General features: G+C 39.8%; 1 pseudogene; it reads right to left on the bottom strand.

The window, feature by feature from the left end:
* Positions 1-2,715: 2,715 nt before the first annotated feature.
* LOC149232395 (pathogenesis-related protein 1-like) lies at positions 2,716-3,356 on the bottom strand (annotated as a pseudogene).
* Positions 3,357-9,719: the final 6,363 nt, after the last annotated feature.

A 9,719-nucleotide genomic window follows, 5' to 3' on the forward strand; every position in this document is an offset into this window, starting at 1 on the left:
TCATAACTCCACCTTGAATTACAGTTTTATATCCATTTGAATCAAGTGCTCCTAATGAAATCAAATTTTTCCTTAAATCTGGTACATGCCTCACATCAGTTAACATTTTGGTTGTGCTATCAAACATTTGTAGTTGTACACTTCCTATTCCAACAATACTGCACGTGACATCATTACCCATGTACACGACTCCATCATCAACTGATCTATATGTTTTAAACCAATCTCTATGAATAAACATGTGGTTAGATGCCCCGGAATCTAACAACCAATGTTGATCATGTTTTGAAATATTAACTGACAATACCTCATCACTCATACCTGAACCAGATACTGAACCTGTATCTGTGGTGTTGGCTTCCTTCTTTTCTTTCGAAGAGCCTTCTTTAGCAGCCTGCTTTCGCTTCCAGCAATCCTTTTTCAGATGTCCAGCCTTGCCACAATGCCAGCACTTCACCTTGAGCTTCTTTCCTTTGGACTTCGAACGAGAGTCGCTATGCTTTCCCCTGGAGTGTCTCTCTCGTGAGCGACCTCTGGCCATCATTACCTCTGATGTAGAGGTGTCTGCATTTGACCTCTTCCTCGTCTCCTCAGCCAACAAGGCTCCAACAACATCGTCAAACTCAAGGATGTCTGATGTACTAAAGCTTATGGAAGTAACAAAGTGATCCCACGATTCAGGCAATGAACATAATAGAGTTATTGCCTTATCCTCTGAATCAAATTTCACATCTAGACTGTCTAATTGCACCAATAAGGTATTAAAAACATTCAGGTGATCAGCAATTGAGGTACCTTCTTTCATCCGCAAACCATAAAGCTGTCGCTTCAGGAGAATCCGATTTGTCAAAGATTTCGTCATATAGAGCTTCTCAAGCTTCGTCCACAGGCCTGCGGCGGTTTTCTCTGACACAATGTTGAACAGAACATCGTCCGCCAGACATAACCGAATTGCGCTCAGAGCTCTATCGTCCATCTCATCCCATTCATCCTCCGTCATGGAAGGAGGCCTTTTGTTTTTCCCCAACAGTGTTTTTGCCACACCTTGTTGAACCAGCAGATCGTGCATCTTCACCTTCCAGATCTCAAAATTATTCTTGCCATTAAATTTCTCAATTTCAAACCGGGCACTTTGAGTTTTCGCCATTTTGTATCAAAAAACACAATAATCTCCAATATCCAACTTTAAATACCAGCAAAAAAAAAAAAAAAAAAAAAAAAAAAAAAACTGCCTATGCCTTTCTGCCTTCGCCTTTAAAACAAAAAACTGCCCTTTACACTTATATTAAAAAAATGTGATATACATCCCTTAAAAAAAAAAAAAAAATTTCTTGTGCAATCCACGCACCTACAAAATCCTCTGAAAACCATGCATTCACGCACCTACAGTCTTTCCAATGATTCCAACCAACTCACCTTTGGTAAGCTATGGAATATTTATGTTTCAAGGGACGTAAATTGAAGGATCTATTGGCAGATCAAAAATAATGTTGCGACTCTTCCACTAATTGCAGATCAAAATAAAAACACCCATTGAACTGCATTCAATAAGAGCATGCTAGAGGTGAACGGCACCGGTCAGAGGCTATTTAAAGAACAAAACCGTGCAGGGGCAATTACAAAAAAACGCGGAGGGGCTATTTCTTGTCACTATTTAGAGGCACATTTCAACTGTTCTTAACATTCAGTTTCAGATCCGAAGCGTATGTGATTCTCTATACAGATCTAGTATACGCAACTTCAATCAGCAATGTAATACGCACAGAACTGGTATACGCACAGAAATGGAAAATTTTAGATAACCACCATTGAATACGCACCATTGATAACGAGGATTGAATACGCACCATTTAATACGCATATCACCTCCAGCGCCTTGGTCCACGGTACCAACACGCACAGCAATCACTCTCCTCTTCGCCTGAAGCACCAACAGAAACCGTTCAGGCTCCACGAAACAGCGCTTCACGCACGCTCCAAAACAGCTTTACGCAAGGTAATGTGCCATTCCTCCACGCAACAGCACGCAGGTATAGAACTTGTCTCAGCGCTAACCCACGATCTACACACAGCAGCAAACATCCACGCACCAGCGCTAATCCACGACCAGCGCTCAGCTGTGCTCCAACATCGCTCTGATACCAATTGTTGGAATCCAGAGGCACAGCAAACAAAATATATAAACACACAGCAGAATATCAAGCACATAAACACAGTTTTGAACGTGGTTCACCCAACCAATCTGGGCTACGTCCACCAAACATAGGCATCATGAATTTATTAATAAATCAGGAGATTACATCATGAAATCCTCAGAAAACTCTCACACTCTTAGCAAACCATCCGAATGGTTGCCTGTTATATAGCACAGAGAATCTAACAGCCTCATTAATTCCCTCACATCAAATATAGGAAGCATTAACTCCCTCCCAACAACCTGGAGTTAATTTAGGACCTGAATTCCTATTGTTGTCACCAGCTGAGATTTTTCCTATTTCATTACAAACAGAAAATCTCCACAATAATCACGTAACGACGAAAATATGATCGCAGGCACATACACAAAGGCATCGTACAGCCCATAAACGACGATGACGACGAGAGGAAGTTATATCGTCACTCATCTTTATTTTGCAGTGTAAGCCGTTTCGTTCTCATGAACGTGCGGCTCTAGTCTATTTATGCATAGCTACATAGATTTGCATATAAATATATTCAGGTGTATAAGTCGGGATTGGCGAGGAGATACTGCTCCACCTTCTTTATATGGGCACTGCTGCTTTCCTTTATCGCTTTTATTGTGTCATCGTAAGCTTCAACACTAGGAAGAGTTTCGTAGTTAATGGTCCAGCTAGCTACGCTTCCCCCTTCATTCGTGGGAACGAATTTGACCACAAAGTTCGCAGCGCTCAGTTTCGTCCTTCAATAATTGTATACTTATACACCAAACTCTGCTCGTCAACCTCATCCACTCGCTCCTTGATGAAGCTGAAACCCCTCCTACCTGTGACAGGAAAGCATAAAGCCTTGTAAGCATCAAATAATAAAAAAGTATTCAACCCCATCTGCATCTGGTACGTTAATTCGAGCGGGCAAATAATTAGAAGGGGTAGCATAATGATGTTAATTAACGATGATATGAGATCAAGAGAGGATTTTATGGGAGTTATACTAGGGTTGATGTTGAGCTGCTTGATAGTGCCCACGCTTCCATCTCCTTCAAGTAGGGTCACAGAAGTGAAAATTTCGGGCAAAACCTTTGGGAAGAAGTTGTGGTTGTCTTTCACTGTGGCGTTCCACAACCTCTTTGCATCCACTTGAAGCACATCTTCTGTTGTTTCTGTCCCTGACACCATCTTCAATTCTCTCGCAACACAATACGTATTTCTTCAATATTATCGCACAAAACGAAAGCTCCTTGCTCTCATCTGCAGTTGACGACGCAGTATTTATAGGAGTAATTTACAAACCTTTAAAATATGTACGTCAGAGAGAGCACGTAGGTGATGGCATGAGAAGTAACATGCATGTGGCATTTTGTTATTGGGACTGACCGATAGCCGCCAACAATGTGGCCGACAAATAGTGAGATCCATGCCTCGTTCCGAAAAAGTTCTCAATGACGAGTATCCCCGCACCCCACTGCCTCTCCTAGAATTTGGAAAAACGGAAATGGATGGATGTATTTAGTCCACTTTGTGATTTGTTATTTCTTTTCCCATCTTCCAAACGGAAATGGATGGATGTATTTAGTCCACTTTGTCATTTGTTATTTCTTTTCCCATCTAATTAATTAGATAATGCATAATAAACAGTAGATACGACCAGATAAGCCATGAAATCGATAATTGATTTGCTTTTAATTTACAAAGCTTTCCTTTCGTTAATGGCCCCATGAATAACTAGAAGAGCTACAAAATTGTCAACGGCCCTATAATCGCTTACAAAGGCTTGTACATTCACCAAAGACAACGCTACGAATATATTTCAGAATGACTTTTCCACATGGAAATTACCGAACATTTCCAAATAATCCTTCCGTTACCACCACCCCAAAAAAACAACTGTTTCCAAATTTCTTTACATAATTATATTTATACACCTTAGATAATTGTATGTAATAATTATATTTATGCTTGTACATTCACCAATGACTTTTCAACGCTACGGTGTAATGCATATATTTCAGAATGACTTTTCCACATGGAAATTACCCAACATTTCCAAATAATCCTTCCGTTACCACCACCCAAAAAAAACAATTATTTCCAAATTTCTTTACATAGTTATATTTATACACCTTATATAATTGTATATAATAATTATATTTATTTTTATAGTCATGTTTATTTTGGAATTGAGCTTTGAGTTTATTTTGGAATTGAGTTTTGAGTTTAGATTTACACTTTAATAGATATGATCTCTTTCAATATAAATTTGGAGTTAAAATAAATTTAAAGTAATTCAATAATTTATTATTATTATTATTATGTAATTCAACCAAGTAAAAATGTTTACATAACATAGCATAACCTTACAATATATCTTTCACACTAGGCTGAAGACCTTTTCTTGGCAATTTTATACATTAATCTATACATTAACACATGTCACCTATGGTTGACTATGGTTAGCTATGGTTAAGATGGTCAACCATAGCAACATGAGTACCAAAGTCAACCATAGTCAAAATGGGTGCCATGACAAGACATATTCATCATGAACATTAACTTTAATATTGTTCTCAATGTTAAAAACAACAAACAACATCACAATGTGATATACAATAAACAAAGTTGCAATATGACGTGTTGAAATTTCTAAGTCTATCCGTTAGAAATTTAATCTGTATTCTTCTGGTTTATTTCTTCTACTTGTTAATTTTGAACAAGTTATTTAAAACATATAAATAACAAAACAAACAAAAAATAGCCTCAACATCTATAGATCAACAACTGAAAGAAAACAAACACACAAATGACACCATTAGTTTTGTACAAATGTCTTCGGAAAAAATCAATGTGGGAAAACTGGTGCAGCTCTCCTAAGGGTTTATTATTATTCAGTATTTCCTTGAGTACAATTGGGTGCCAAACTGGCTCACCCAATCGAGAAAAACAACTGGTAGTAATACCTCTCTATTCGGAAATAGGTATTCAGAAAACCTATCCCACAAAACCCTCTCTGACAACTCTAAAGCACTCCATAAGCTTCCTGTTGCTCTACGTCAGCCTCATAACTCTTTGTGTCAACCCTCTGAGGCACTACGTAGCTTCTGGGACCATTTGCATCACTCCTGCTACCTTCTCTGTGGATGACGTAGGCCCTCTGGCCTTTGCGCTGTCTCTATTGGGCTCTGCGTGGCATGCTCTGGTTGTTGCTTCTCGCTCTCTACCTCTGCGTTGGTCTCTTGGTACTATATCTATGTCTCTTCCCAGTACTTACTTCCCCTCGCTATTGATCATTGATTCGACTTTGCTTACCAACCCCTCTCTAGCAAATAAAATCACTGATCTCTCCAGTGTATTCTCCAGCTGACTTTCAAATCTTCTCTTATACTTTTCCTATTGGTCCTTCAGTGATTGAGATTAAATCTCTAGTCAATGGATAAGATTGAATTTGGCTTGATCCATGACTTTTGGAACCGTCTAAACTAATTTTATATTAATGACCATTAATATTTTATTTTACCTAAGTTTAGACTTAGGAACTCCATTAAAAATATTAATTATTTTAATATCTCCCAAACCGCTTAGAATATGCCCAAACCATTTCTCGATCTTCAAGATCTCATGTGCTTTAGCCTCTACACCAATTTTTATGGCTAGAGCACATCCGATGCTACCCCAAATCAACACTCCCTCTTAGCAAGGATTGTGCTCTAATAATACTCCACACTGAGCATCACACTGATTATTTGGCACCGATACCTGTGCTGATGCTAGGCCTCCCTGCCCAACATCCTCTGCACTACTACATCCTGTAGTGTTGCCCATGGCTCTACGACTGCCACTGCATAATTCGTACAACAACTCCCTCTCCATCTATGCTGCTACTAGTCCTTCCTCCAAACATTGCATCTGCACTGCATCCCCCTCTCATCATGTTGCATCATGCTACTGCCAACTACTATTTCACTACAACTCAGTTACTAAGAAGTAAGTAACTGATCCACCCAACTTTTGACATCCCTGCGAGGATAGAAACACTCTCAATGATGAAGCTATCTCTGCCACTAGTAAGTGCTCCCTTTACTTACCTCTGCACTGCTACAACAACTCCCTGCATCTTGCACTGTTGCAACCCTCTCTGTGTCATCCTGCACCATTGCAACACTCTTTGTGCCTCTCGCACTGTTGGAGCCTGCTAGCGTCGCGCTTCTCGAGGACTCCTGCACTATAGCACTCTCTCTCGCTTTATCTGCATCCGTCTCTACAGACATACGGCAGTCCTACTACCCTCTCTTCGGGGCTCCCATATCAAGGTATAATCCAAGAGGTTGGGTACCTCAAGGATCCTCCCTCTCATCGTCTATAGTCTTCCTCACTATAGCTTGATGTCTTCCCACTTCTTCCCTAGAGTTACATGAGCACTCATGGCACAATCATCATCCTCCTCGACCTCCTTATTCACCTTTGTTGGCGCTGCCTTAGATTCAGATGCCTCTCCCTTGTTCTTCTTCCTCAGACACTAGTTCAAATAATGACCCAGTTCCCCACAATGGAAGCACTTGACCTTGGATAGGTCCTTCTTCTTCCTCTTCTACTTCTTTCCTGCAGATGCTAGAGTTGCATCCTCTTCCTCTTCCTTCTTGATCCAGACTCCTTTACTACTAATTCCCATCTTGCTCAATCGCCTGACCTCCTCTTGGTGAAGAGCCACCCAGAATTCTTCTCAATTTGGAAGATTCACCTTGCCCAATATGTTCTGGACAAATGTCTCCCACTCCTCAGAGAATGCGTTACGGTCCTCACTAACATCTCCTCATCCACCGTGGCCCATATGGAAGGTAGTTAGTCCCAGATCTCCTTAAACCGACCAAGAATGTGATTTATCTGCTCGCCCTTCTGCATCTGGTATGATCGTAGTTGATTCTCAGGTAACATCTTACTTTGCACAAAAGTATGTTGGTACAACTTCTTCACGACATCCCACATTTCCTTTGTCGTCTCCTTCTTGGAAATATGTTGGACTATATGATCCTTGACCCCATCAAGGATGATGCATTTCGCCCTAGCCATTTCCTCCTCGAACTTTTCATTTTCAACCTGGTCAACTGGGATCACCATTATTCTCAAGGAGGCCTTGATGCAATGTCTATCTAGAATGGATAAGATCCTCGCCTTCCATAACACAAAGTTGGACGCTCCATCTAGCCTATCCTGATCCCTCATCTAATTCATGGCCATCTCTCTACTCTTCTGTTGACTCCTCCGAGTCTCTCTACTTCCCTTCAAAAGTTCTCTCTTCGATTACTGCTCAGCCTCTCTACTTCCCGCCTGGAATTTCTCTCATGGACTCCCTCTGAGTCATGATTTCCTTTATGGAAATCCTCTTGCCAATCGTCAAGTTGCACCTCTCCGATCTTCTTTGCACCTGCAACACTAATCTAGATTACTTGGCTAGAAATATGCCTCGGTAGAAACTCCCTCTACCTTGGTTTTACCTTTTTAGGTATTGTTCTGCCCACAATACCCCACCAACTTCACTCCCGCAAACTTCCCATAGCTTCTATGCCCCAACAACTGAAGGAGTGATCCTCTAGGATTTGCGCAATCCTGGCACTGGAAAAATAGCTCCCTTAGACAATTGTACCAACCCTCCTGGTCTCTGTGTGAGCCTCTTTCTGCCTTCCTTAGCCTCTGTGATAGCATCTCTCTAGCCTGGACTAATGACGTAGTCCCTCTGCGTCAACCCTTCCTCTGACACTTCTGCAAGGATCAAATTTTTTCACTCAGAACAGTTGATTTTTCTATAAATGATCTGCTTAGCTGATGCCTTGAACTCTCTTATGATTTGCAACCATGCTCTGCTACCATGTTGAAATTTCTAAGTATATCCATTAGAAATTTAATTTGTATTCTTCTAGTTTATTTCTTCTACTTGTTAATTTTGAACAAGTTATTCAAAACATATGAATAATGAAATAAACACAATACAATCTCAACATCTACAAATCAACAGCTGAAGGAAAACAAACACACAAGTGACATTGTTATTTTGGACAAATGTCCTCGGAAAAACCCAATGCTGGAAAATCGGTGCAACTATTATGAGGGTTTATTATTATGTAGTATTCCCTTGAGTACAACTAGGTGCCACACTCACTCACCTGATAGAGAAAAATAACTAGCAGTAATACCTCTTTATTTGGAAACAGGTATTTAGAAAACCTATCCCATGAAACCCTCAATGACAACTCTAAAGCACTACGTCAACCTCCTATTGCTCTGCGTCAGCCTTAGAAGCCTCTGTATCAACCCTATGAGGCAGTGCACAACCTCTGGGACCCTCTACGTCAGTCTTGTTGCTTTCTGCATGGATGAGCAGGCCCTCTAGCCTCTGCATTGTCTCTGCTCGGCTCTGTGTGGCCTGATTTGGCTGTTGCTTCTCACTCTTTGCCTCTACGCTGGTCTCTCGGTACTATCTCTACATCTTTGTCTAGTACTCACTACCCCTCGTTGTTGATCACTGATTTGACTTTTCTTAGCAACCCCACTCTAGCAAATCGAATGACTCATCACTGTGGTGTATTCTTCAACTAACCCTCAAGCCTCTTCTTATACTTTTCTTGTTGGTCCTTCAACGACTGAGATTAAATATCTAATCAACGACTAATATTATATTTGGTTTGATCCATGACTTTTGGAACCTTATAACCCAGTTTCATATTAATACCCATTAATATTTTATTTTTCCTAAGTTTAGACTTAGGAACTCCATTAAAAATATTATTTATTTTAATATCTCCCAAACAGGTTAGAATTTGCCCAAAGCATTTCTAGGTCTTGGAGATATCAGGTGCTTTACCCTCTCCACCAATTTTCATGGCTAGAGAACATCCAATGATACCCCAAATCAACATGACGTACAAAAAACACTATCACAATTTGATAAAATAATGACGTCACAATGTGATGAAAAAAAATAATGTTGTAACTTCACAAATAAGAAATGAGATCACAACATGATGAGCAATAAACAAGGTTATAATGTAAGAGCCACATTACTAAACCACAGTGGAACGTAGTCAACTATGTGGACTTATGTTTACTAAGTAAAGCCAACCATGGTCAACTAGGTTGACCTAAGTTTAAAATGTCTACTATACATTGATAACATATCAAATATACATCAATATATACACTAACTAATATCACCTATGGTTGTCTATGGTTTCCTATGGCTAACATGATCAAACATGGTCAACATGGGTGCCATGGTGAACCATGGTTTCCATGGATATTAACTTCAATATCTTTCCGAAAATGAAAATCAACAAACAAGTCACAATTGGATAAAATGATGGTGTTGCAATGTGTTGACCAAGAAACAATGTCATAATTTAACTTGAACAATAAATCATATCACAATGCGATGAAGAACAATTAATGTCATAATGCACCTACATTAATAAACTGTAGTCAACTAAGTTGACTTAGGTTTAATGGCTTAACCATGGTTTACTACATTTATTGGGTTGACTTATGTTTACTAGG

This window comes from Pinus tabuliformis, chromosome J, assembly GCF_031772625.1.
Source record: "Pinus tabuliformis cultivar Carrire ecotype Pingquan chromosome J, CPIR1, whole genome shotgun sequence".
NCBI lineage: Eukaryota > Viridiplantae > Streptophyta > Pinopsida > Pinales > Pinaceae > Pinus > Pinus tabuliformis.